Here is a 12,799-nt window from a genome sequence, read left to right on the forward strand (position 1 = left end):
TCATCAAAGAGATGAGAATCCCGACCTTCTGAAACAATGCATGTACCCTCTCACAAAACTATGCAACAACATCTCCAATCATTTCCAAAACAAGCTACAATATATTTAACAAGCCATACGCTGGGCACTTAACAAGAGGAACAATGATATTCTTTACAACAAAACCCCACCAACAACTGCAACTCTTAACACATTCATGCCTATCTCTGAAGTGGAGTTCTATTCACTGGTGCGGGAGAGAAACAAAGTAGACTTCCTGATTGATCTTTGTGCCCATAAATCTATATGAAATCCTTCACAATTAAACCTCAACTGCGCGCATGAACTCTTCAGTGAAGGAGTTCCAAGACTTTTAAGCAGCCCTATGTTACACCACTCCTCAAAAACACTGCTGGTAGGCCGTACACCCCACCAATTTATGGTAATACCTTGTTCAGTTTAACAACATCCTGGACCATGCACAAATCAACACAGATACCAATCTCACCTTGGTTCTCATACTCCTAGATGACTCATCCATTTTCAAAACTGTTAACCACACATTGTTTTAGAGGCTAGAAGAAGCAGTCATGTGCAACAACATGCTTCAATGGATGAGATCCTTCCTCATGGGCAGAACAGAAACCACCTGGCTACGGTCTTTCATTTGAAACTCCACCAACATAACCTGGGATCCAGCCTATCACCCGTTGTTCATTATATACATGGCTGCATTCATGAGACTCATCTAAAGGCACCTACTCACAAGCTTCAATTAATTATGAACATTATTTCAAAATAGCCTCCAACAAGGTCACAGACACCACATGTACCAGTTGCCTTGCTCAGGTGAACACATGCATGCATAAAAAGAGTACACAGCTAAAGAAATACGTAATTCGCGCTGATGGGTCTGAAGAGAAAAAAAAAGTCCTTGTAAAAATCGTTAAAATCTTTTCGATTAAAGTCAAGTAAACAAAAAAAAATAATAATAATTCTTAGCAATGTTTACTTGGTGATTTGTTAAATTGTCGGTACCAGTGTTTTGCTCTGTGACTTGTTCAGTGCACCATTACTCGACAGCTAGGTTTGCGCTATAAAAAACATAACAATACTACTACTACTACTACTACTACTACTACTACTACTACTAATAATAATAATAATAATAATAATAATAATAATAACACCTGGACAGGACCGAAATCATGATATTATGATCACACTTCACCACTTCAGACTACAAGCACACGCAACAATAATCTGGGAAATCTGAAAGGTGATCAGGAACCTTGGGATTCTTATGGACAATGGTTTTACAGCTAAACCACACATTAATGCTTTGGTTCTGAATTGTTTATACCACCTATGTTCAAAGAGATGATTCCTGCACAGGTCATATGCTGGTGGATCATCCTCACCTTCCTGCACAGGTCATATGCTGGTGGATCATCCTCACCTTCCTGCACAGGTCATATGCTGGTGGATCATCCTCACCTTCCTGCACAGGTCATATGCTGGTGGATTGCTGTTTTTATAAAGGATCGACAATGCGAATAGCATATACATTGGGAGGCCAAATTACAAACTTCAGCGCATCTAGAACCCAACTGCAGGATTTCTTTTTAGACTTGACAGGAGAGAAGCCATAACTCCAGCTCTAAAATCACTCCATTAGCTATTGGACAAGAACATGATCTACTTCATCACACTCACTATTACCCCCAGAGCGCTCAAGGGTCATGGAGCTGAGTTCAACAAGCATACCTTACCAACCAAGGAAAATGATACAAGCCAGCAATGTCATACTCACAGAAACCACTTCATATGCCCGAAGGATCATAGCAGAACATTGCAACCTCTTATCATAGAGAATCCACACAACCCAGGCACACTTTAATTTAGGAAACTTTGAAGGCCTGGCTTTTAAACACACCTAATTAGCGAAGGCACACAACCAGCAATCAGGCACAGACAAACCCGATCAACAATCTAGACACCCTATCACGCCCACACTAGTCTCCCACACTACCATCCTCAAATGCATTCTATGCTCAAATGCTCTATACACAGATCAACTACACCGCCTGCACACATCATCTCAAAGATCACTCCCATCACATGTCAAACACATGTCAAACAGCACCAAACGACACCTCTACAAGTGACTCACATACCACACCCATGACTAATGCATTCTATCATCACAGACGCACACAGCTTACCTTTGGAGACAAAGGGCCTCATTTACAAAACGTTTTGCAATGGCATTGTGCCATTGTAAAGCGTGTTTGTAAATCAGGCCCAAATGGGTCTGTGCACTAGACAACATGTAGGAAAAGACCTGCACATATCAACACAACCGCCAAGGTTTCTTTCACCTCCCCTCTTATTCTTGTAACATAACATTGTTCCCTCTGTTTCAGATCCACCAGAACGCCTGAAGTGCATGCACATAGCAGTGGTGTGTGGCATAAGTCCCAGCTAGATGCAGCACAATCCCTGGCCTCCAAAGGCACCTCGGTTAGCATTGTCACCTGGTCCTTCTCACATAAGGGAGCACCCTACCTCACTGCTGGAAGTCGCAACATTATTGGTCAGGGGCGCAGCTAGCTAGGGACTGAGGGTGCCTGGCCAGTTCAAACAGGGTGACCAGACAATTTGTACATTTGTGTGAAGGTCTCTGCTACAGTCCACGGGTGGTCTTCCTTTCATTGACAATCACTGTGCAGAGAGATGTGCACAAAGGTAACCGAAGGAGCGCAAAGATCAAGTGCAAAGATGGGACTCGGAGTAAAGTGGAAAAAGATTGAGAAGAAGTAGAAAGAGAGAGATCGAGATTGAGAGATAGGATCGAACATAAAGACATGGTTTGCATGCAGAAATGAGACAGAGAGAAAGAGGCGCGGAGAGAGGGAGAGAAAGCGAGAGAGGGAGAGGGGGGACAGAGAGAGAGCAAATCAAGATAAAGCAAAGATGGGCAGAGCTATCGATTCTTAAAGAAAAAGACGTGGCCTTAGAAACATTTTAGGAAACGACATCAGAGTGGAATTTAGTAGGAGTTGAAAAAACGGAAGTAATGGGTTGCATGAAACAAAGAAGGTTAAAAGCAAAGAAAAGAGGGACTGAAAAGGAGACCAGGAGGGAAAGGCTGTAGAGGCTGAATTGGAGGACAAGTGAAATGGTGACAGGAAGATAAACAGGACAAGATGCCTACATTGACTGAGAAAGAAAGAGTAAGGGAAGGACTGTGAGATGAAAAACTAACTGATGTGCAGGTATTCTATGACGTGGCTAAAAATGAACACCAAGAGATCGGTCTCTTTTCTCTGGGAAAACTGGCGTTGCTGGGGGACAATACTTATTCTGTTCACACAAAACGCGAGTCCTAGCCCTTTTCTTTTATAGTCTCAGTCGGGAGGGCAAGGACTGCCTGGCATGCAGTCTGATCTCACCCATAACACGAATTAGGGGGCATAGACACTTGCGTGAAGTGGCTGAAACTACCAGCAGTGCACAGCCTATATGTGACACACTTAATGGGATATTATCACCACTTATTAGCAGTGCTACTGTATTTTGAGTCGGAAAGTAATCAACACGTCTTTTTAGAGCTGCTATTCTAGTAACGGAACAGTGGGACAGCTGTATACATTTAATGGCAGTTATAACACTTCTCAGCAGGAGCTGACATCATTTAAAATTACAATATCACCTCTTCTCAGGGGGGCCGCCATACGCGTATTGATATACTGTCTGCAGAACTCATTAAGGTTGCTAGAGTTTTGATGACACAGTAACAGCACTTCTCATCGGGGTTTATGTTGTTGCCAGGATAGAGCATGCACTTTCTTAACATCACTGCCATATTTCCAATGGAATTATAATGCAAGTTGTCATTAGGGATGATATACTATTGGTAGGACATTAATGGCAATTTTCAGCATGGTAGCTATTTTTTAAAAAGGGCAAAGTCATAGTTCGGTGCCAGCGTGCCATACTTGAATGTGACAGTACCAGCACATTTTTGCGGGGCTTCTACATTCTGAAGCAGTATTGTTATTTATCTGCCAGCTCGTTTTACTTTAACGTGAGGTTACTAGCCCTTCTCAATGGCGCTCTTTGCTTCACATGCATCAATCTATCGCCAGCGAGGGTTTGCATCTCAAAGCAGAGTCTGCCTGAGTGGGTGCTGGGGGGGTGTGGCGATTCCTACTCTCTATGACTGTGCTACAACTGTATGAGCCACGCTGTGCTCTCAGGTGTGAGACACACACCTAAAGAGTGAAATTATGTTCTAAGATAATTAAACCAAATGCTTGAGACTGGGGTGCTAAGGTTTGAGACTCAGGGCTTGATTCATGGAATCGGGCACAGAAATGGCACAAGGGCCGCATGCGGAGAAGGACCTTGCGTGAGCTGTGGTGCAGATAAAACTTGAGTAGCATGCATATTCATGGATTGCAAGAGGCATTAGTAGCCGTTGTGCAAGTAATAGCAAGCTGCGCGAGGAACACCCCCAAATGCCTCCACGCAGACCAAAAAGCAAGTGAAAGGACTAACATGGCAAAAGCCTCCGCGCCATCACTGGCCCAGCATCCATGCCCTCCAACGCAAGCCCAGGCAGCACCCCCAGTGAAATCACACAACAACACCTTGCAATCCCTGGCAGCACCCCTGAAAAAAATGCGTTCCCTCCCACTCAAGCCCAGGCCACACCCCAGCGAAATTGCACGCCCCCTCATAAGTGTAGGCTCCACCATTTACAAAAACCTGACTCCCCCTGCTACACCCTCGGCACCCACCCTGTCCACAAACCCCCCACTGCACATGAACCACTGCAGTACACACACCACACCCAGGCCCCCTCATCTGTGACAGCCCCTGCAGGCAGCCCACTCCAGATGTGACACCACCCCCAGTCAGCTCCCTCCAGAATGGACACCAGCCCCCAGGCCCCGTCATCTGTGACACCCTCTGCAGGCAGCCCCCTTCAGAAAGGACACCACCCACTAGTCACTGTCACCTGTGACACACACTGCAGGTAGCCCACACCAGAAGGGACACCACCCCCAAGCCCCCTCACCTCTGACACCCCCTGCAAGGAGCCCACACCAGAAGGGGCACCACCCAGGCCCTCAGTGCAGGCTGCCCACTCCAGAAGGGACCCCACCCCCAGGCAGCCTCCTCCAGGAGGGACACCACCCCTCATGCCCCCTCAGCTGTGACACCCCTTCAGGCAGCCCACTCCAGAAGGGACACCAACCCCAGGCAGCACCCTCCTAAAGGGACACCACCCCACAGGCCCCGTCACCTGTGACAGCCCCTGCAGGCAGCCCACTCTAGAAGGGACACCACCCCCAGGCAGCCCCCTTCAGAATAGGCACAACCCCCCCCAGGCCCCATCACCTATGACACCCCCTGCAGGCAGCAAACACAAGAAGGGACACCTCCCATCAGGCCCCATCACCTGTGAAACCCCCTTCAGGCAGCCCACACCAGAAGGGACACCACCCCCCAAGTCCCCTCACCCGTGACACCTCCTGCATGCAGCCCACACCAGAAGGGACACCACCCCCAGGCCCCATCACCTGTGACACCCCCTGCAGACAGCCCACTCTAGAAAGGACACCACCCCAGGCAGTGCCCTCCAGAAGGGACACAACCCCCCATGCCCCCTCACCTGTGACAACCCCTGCAGGCAGCCCACTCCAGAAGGGACACCAACCCCAGGCAGCACCCTCCAGAAGGTACACCACCCCCCAGGCCCCGTCACCTGTGACACCCTCTGCAGGCAGCCCACTGTAGAAGGGACACCACCCCCAGGCAGCACCCTCCAGAAGGGACACCACCCCCCAGGCCCCGTCACCTGTGACACCCCCTTCAGGCAGCCCACTCTAGAAGGGACACCACCCTCAGGCAGCCCCCTCCAGGGCTGTTTTTCTATGGCCACATCCTCCCCCTCCACCCCGGCCAACCTGGATGACTCTGGGGCGTCTTCCGCAATGAAGGGTCGCTGTGATGCATCACCTGTCTTCCCCTGCTGCTGAGGTATCCACTACCAACTTCGCCCTCTTCAACTTACCCCCAGCCGCATTGCCTGATGGTCCCAGCGCGGCCCCAGTCACCTCGCTCCACCGACTATGTGCTGTCATGTGGGCGTGGCTGGGCCTTGCACCTCAGCCTGATGGAGGCATCCCTGCCGCCATGCTCCACGCTCTGCTTCCGCCCTCTTCTTCCGATGCAACTGTGGAAATGGAGACACAGAACACAAACATTGGTGTACTGCACCAATTTTTGCATGGAAATACAAACATTCACATGAAGTGGAACAACCATCATCCTCAACCCCCACACACATGGAAATGCAATCCACATCCATGCACATACATGCGTGTACATCACTCCAGACATTCACATCAGGGTACATGCCACCTCACAACCAATCAATTGCGTATGCTAAACACACATGCATCATGTGCTCACACACAAGTCGTGCACACACATAAACTGAGTGTCCACAAGCACTGTGATGAGCAATATCATCAGAGTCCCATCAACTATAATCCCGCAACATGACCACGTTATACATTGAAATGCACGTATTGCATCCAGCCACGAGTGATAGCCAGTCACACATTCCCATTCTTGAAACATACACATGAACACCATGCATGCACATGACGTGGCCAACACTATCTCAACTGTCACACTTGTTACACCGGCACGTCTCAGACACAAGCAACAAAACACATGCACCCTCTAAAAGGCAGCACTACAACACACAATGCAAATGACATCTCATTAAAATTACATATGGTTCAATGCACACATGGACACATGGAGAGCATTGTCTGGGGCATGCACGCAGACATCCATATCAGAGGCATACTAGATGAAAGCCTAAGGTGCTCACTCCCAACATGCGGGAACATGCACTGTGGAGCCTAGCAACACATGAATACTCACCAGACCACTCCAGGCGTTCGCGCAACTCACCTACCTGGGTGTGCAGCGCCGGGCAAAACTTCTGCAGGACCCACATGTTGGTGATGTTCAGCCGGCACCTGCATCCCTCTATGGTGGCACGGCCATGGAGAAAGCACAGAGCTTTGCTGTGGGTCCTGGATTTAAGGTCCTTCCATTGTTTGTGCACATGCTTGAAGGTCTGGGATGTCCCCCACTCTGCGTTGATGGCACCCTTATCCCATCCCAGATCTACTGATGTCCTTCCTTGCCACCTTGCGTTGATGGGTTGAAGAGGGCATCATAATTCCCCAGGACCTGTCCAGCAGGATGTCAACTTCCCTGGCAGTGAAGTTGACAGCCCTCTGCCTCGCTACCATGGGGTTGCCACTATGGTCAGAAGATGATGGTGCTGACATGGCAACCCCAGAGGCAGGTGTGGCTGGGCAAGGTGGTCCTGCAGATGGGCTGTGGAGTGGTGGTGATGGTATGGCACGTTGGGAGTCTGGTGAATCAGCTGAGGTTGTCACAGAGCCAAGGACAGGAGCTCTGGCAATGACTGGATAGCAGGCACTCAAAATGCAGGACAGGTGGGCAGCAGGCACACACAGTGGGCAGGCAGCAGCAGCAGATGGCTCGGTAGGAGGCAGCTCAGGGCAGTAGGAGGCAGTTTTAGAGGCTCATAGGCAGGAGCGTGAGTCTTCCATGTCTAACGCGTGGTCGTCCGGAAAAGGAGTGATGGTTACTTTGCACATTCGAAATTAGCGCAAACACGTGAAATCCAAGGAAAGGACCTGAGGGCATGACTTATGTAACATGCGCTGCGCACTGGCATTCAGTATGCCAGGATTGGAGATATAGAAGTACGTGTAGAAATGATTTTTGGGGTGCCATGCAATTCGTTCACTTCTGGGACAGTACAAACATCTTATTTTGGTGTGGGATTTGCCTCTGCACATACGCATGTCTACTTTTCTTTTTTCAGAGGCTAACGGTGAGTCGCATACGCATTTTTCATACTCTGGGTGACCTTGTGTATCGCATACCTCCATTCTTACCATTACAGTAGCTTTCCGGGCTTTGCGTACACATTCTTTGTGTTGCTGGGTGCCACAGCGTATCCAGTAATGCTTTTTCTTTTTACAAAATCAATCGATGTCTCACCTATGCATATCTTTGGGTTTTGGGATGCCTGTGCTTTCGTATTTTTGTCACAGGGGTACTTTGTAGCCTTGCTGGACCACAGAAGTACATTTTCCATCACGTACAGTGCCCTCTGACTCGAATTGCCCAGGACAATTGCCTGGTGTGCCTTCCATTGTTAAAGTACACCTGGACCATAAGTGGAAATGTCCCAAGAGGGAAAGGTGGCAGAGGTGGTTGGGATCCTGCAGTGGAAGCTGCTGCCCTCCCCCGGGGTCAGGGACCTGCAGTGGAAGCTGCTGCCCTCCCCGGGTCAGGGACCTGCAGTGGAAGTTGCTGTCCCCGCCCCAGGGTCATGGACCTGCAGTGGCAGCTGCTATCCCTGGTCCAAAGGGTAAGGGACGTGCAGTGAAAGCAGCTGTCCCCCTGCCAGGGTCAGGGACCTGCAGTGGAAGATGCTGCCTCCCCCAGGGTCAGGGACCTGCAGTGGCAGCTGCTGTCCCTGTCCCGAAGGGCAACGGACGTGCAGTGAAAGCTGCTGCCCCCCCACCAGCGTCAGGGACCTTCAGTGGAAGCTGCCCACCCCCCCCCAGGGACCTGCAGTGGCAGCTGCTGTCCCTATCCCAAAGGGTAAGGGATGTGCAGTGAAAGCTGTTGTCCCAGCATCAGTGGGTGATGCCAATGCCCAGGCCACTACTGGTCCAGCATCTGGTGCACTGAGTGGTCCCAGCCGCACAGGATCAGCACCACATGAAAAAGAAGGCAAAGTCTGCACAGCAGGAAGAGGCTCCACCCCACAGCACGGCACAGAACACTGGCACCTTGAGGAAGAGGAACTTCAATGATGATGATCTCCCGATCCTCATGGACTACGTGACCGAACACCATCATGACATGTGCCTGCAACCAGGGAGCACATATACACCTGCTAAGTGCATGGTGCATTGGCAGCATGTCACGGATGAGATAAATGCCTTAGGGTATGAGAAGTGCACTGGTTCTCAGGTCATGAAGCTCTGGAATGACCTCAACTGTCGCACCACATCCAAGCTGGGTGCCAACCTCGCCTCTGCTATAGCAACTGGAGGAAGGTCACCAGAGGAGCAGGCGCTCACCCTGCATGAACAGGCTAAGAGCCAGTTCATTAATATGGATCAGGTTCAAGGCACGGGAGGTCTGCCAGATTATGAGGGCACATCGGGTGAGTGACCAAGCTTGTGATTCCTGAGTATGTGTAGGGAAACAAAACCAAGAAGTATGATTGTGTTGCACTTGTGCCTGCATTTGAATAACTGCCCTGGCTGAACCATGTCGTGGTGTACTGACTTGTGCACAGTGTACTCTAGAGTGGATTCAACCCATGTGTCGTACATCTGTTGCACATGGCATTGAGACAGTAGTCATCACCCACCAGCATACACAAACAACATTTTCAACATTCTACCCTAACATGGCATTTAGTTAGCTACATCAGTGATGTCAGTGACTGTGCTCTGCTAGACAAGTGCTTGTGTATGAAGCATGTGTTACACATCATGAACTGCATGGTGTAGATCGTTCATTCACACATGTACGTAGGTGGTTCCATGCTACAGATAACTTCCATGAAGACTACCAGCAGGCCTCACAGTTTGCCAAGAGTGACACTGCAATTTTCAACACTGTTGACATCCCGCTGAAGCTATGGCACTGACCCCATTGTCAAATATTTGTCAGGATTCATCCATATTAACCCCCCACACTGACCACAAACTCAATGGGTCCATGCCCCTGTCCCTCTTGTGTGTCACTGTTCCTTCCTCCTATCTCCCAGTGCATGTAATTACATTTTCCATATCACACACCTTGTCTAGGTGTTACTCCTTCAGTCATACTCCAACTGGGACTCTGCACTCAGGTCATGTCCACATGTGTGCACTCCCTGTGCCACTTCTACACTGGTGTGGCATGTGATTGATGTGCACTTGGATGTGAATGTGTGTGTACGTGTTGACATGTAATGTAATAGCATATTATAGAGCCACATGACCATGCCCCTTTAGCATGCATTTGCCAATAGTTTGCACAGCCATGGGCCAGAATGTGCTTTCAGAGAACCATTTCTGTTGGTAATGTGTCCACTGGCTACATGGTCAGGAACATGGAATGTTGTTGCAGGCCTGCATACGCCATGGTCAGATGGCTTATTGTACGTAGTGTGTGCATGCGATTTCCCTCATGGTAACATGCCCAGCAATGTGTTGCAGGACAGCAATGTGATACAGATGTTTACTGTCAACACAATCAACATGAATCTTCATGTCTTTATATGTCCTTGTGCAGGTGATTGGGCACCAGATGCAGAGGAGGATGTAGAGGAGGAACAAGAGTCTGTGCCGGTACAGACCACCAGTGGTGGATGTGGTGTGGCAGCCCAGGAGAATCCACTGGTGCTACAGACCATCCTGGGAATGTCTAGATATGACACAGACTCTTATGAATCCAATAGCTCTGGTGCTGAACCTGATGTCCAATCCTCAATGCTGTCGGAGGTGAGTGCACCAAGTGTTGGAGATCAGGTGCCCTCACAAGGCCAGTCAGTGGTGTCCCGCCATCTGTGGTGGTTAGAGCTGCAAGGCCACGCATCCAAATATTGGGTTCTGATCCTGGGCCAGATGTCCCAGGGAAGGGTGCAGTCCTGCAACCAGAGACAGTGGCATCACAGCAAGGGCCATGCTCCCTTGGGTTAGGTAGGTGCGGGCCCCACACACGTGGGAACGTGTGCAGGCTGGGGGGACAGTGTGGGAGCAGTCGATGTTGCGGGCTGTGCAACAGCAGGGTGCTAATTGTGAGATCTTGGCTGTGGCCATGGATAGGGTGGTGAGTTCCATGATCCCACCAGCAACACAGGTTGAGCACTAGCTGCAGGCATTGCGGTCCACATGTCGCTCACACAGGCTGCATATGGAGGCAAACAGCAGGAGCCGATGGGTTGATTTAAGGTCTCTGCAGGCATCCCTGCTTGCATGCTTGCAGAGAGTCAGGCACACAGGAAATCCCTGAGGCAAGAGTTGTTGGCCCACACAGTTTTAATTGAAGAGGAAGATGCAGCCCACAGGAAACAGCACCATCTCGGAGGAACTATGTGCATCCTGTGAGGTTATGCATGTGACCTCCAAAACCTCATGTTGCTGGTGCATTCATCAGTGTCACGCCTGGCTGCTGCCACTGAGGAACAGGCCAGGGTACTATGTGGTGAGCCTCGCGCACCACTCCTACCTTATGATTCTACCCAGGAAGGTGGTGATAGCAGAGACATGCCTCCCAGTCCAACATAGCTCTGCGGATCATGAGCCCACGGAGGGAATTGCTTTTTTTCAACATCCACCCATGTGGTAGTTGACATGCACCCTCCCCCTCCACCCTTGTGGGTCAGTTTTCCAGGCCCGGATGTTTGGATTTTATATTTTGATTTGCCCTGTCCTGGTTTAAATTCTTGTTCTTTTTTTACTTTATTTACCTTGAAGTATGAAATTAACATCTCAAGGCCCAAATGTATGCAGTGGTGTACATGCAGGCATGCATAGTGAAGTCAACTAGCATGTTTGCATGGTGGTGCACAGGATAGCATGTGCAGGTAAATATGTGTTTGGTGTTCCGTTGCATGAGTATGCTGTGTCAATGGTACTTCACAAGGGTGTTTTAACGTCTTCTTGCATGTTGTTTCAGTAATCCGTGATGTAGCAGTGACTGCTGCACCCTTTCACATCCATGCTCCCCATGCCCTCCTCCACGCACTGTCTGTCCTATACCTGATTAGGAAACACAGTTTCAGATGAAGGTGATGCAGGATTGACACCCTGCCGGCACAATCTGCGGGTAAGCTTAAGCACTGTCTTGCATGTTGAGCATGCATCATTGGTGTGCATGTTTGCTGCATGTCTTGCTTATCATATATGCCCTTTGCATGCTGACATGCCGGTATGGTAATTTGAGTGGTGCTCATGTCACTCTATTCCCTACCTATGTGTATTACTCTATGGACGCACCTACTGTGCTGTACAGCATTTTATTGCACATCTGAAGACCAGGCAGTGTACTCCTTGATCTGGCATTTCCTTTGGATTCCCTCTTTTTCTCACTCTTTCTCCCTCTCTCTGTTGTGGTACACTCTACTCCTGGGATAATCACAATCTATTTCCATTCACCCTGTGGCACCCTGTGTTGCTCCTGCAGTGGGTGGTGTCTGCATATTTTCTTTAGGTAGTCATGTGATGTCATTTGTGTGCATGTTGGTTCTGCTGTTACTATGCATAGTATTCAATTTAGGGGAAGCGTCTCCTGGTGGTGTGCATCGTGTAAGTGATTTCAATCCAGCACTCTAACTAAGTCAATGCCTAGGATGGGATGCCCAATGGAAACACTTATTTATATATTTTTATGTCAAAAGTTCGTTTATTTCTGGATGATGTACCCTTATATAACGCCCCTCTCTTTGAATTCCCCCAGTCTCACTGATCCAAGAAATAGGTTTGTTTTGCAAATGAAAAGATTTATTTGAAGAATTGACCAATATATAGATTATACTTTTATGAATATGGATAATATCTGAATATTACACTACACTTATGAATATGAACAATGATCAGCAATATCAACAATCTCTTTAATCAATTAAGAGTAGGAATAGGAAGAATAATCTAGAAGAGAATACTTTGTATGGGTTCAAGAG

The sequence above is a fragment of the Ambystoma mexicanum genome, chromosome 1q, assembly GCF_040938575.1.
Source record: "Ambystoma mexicanum isolate Mex_15411 chromosome 1q, UKY_AmexF1_1, whole genome shotgun sequence".
Taxonomy (NCBI): Eukaryota; Metazoa; Chordata; class Amphibia; order Caudata; family Ambystomatidae; genus Ambystoma; species Ambystoma mexicanum.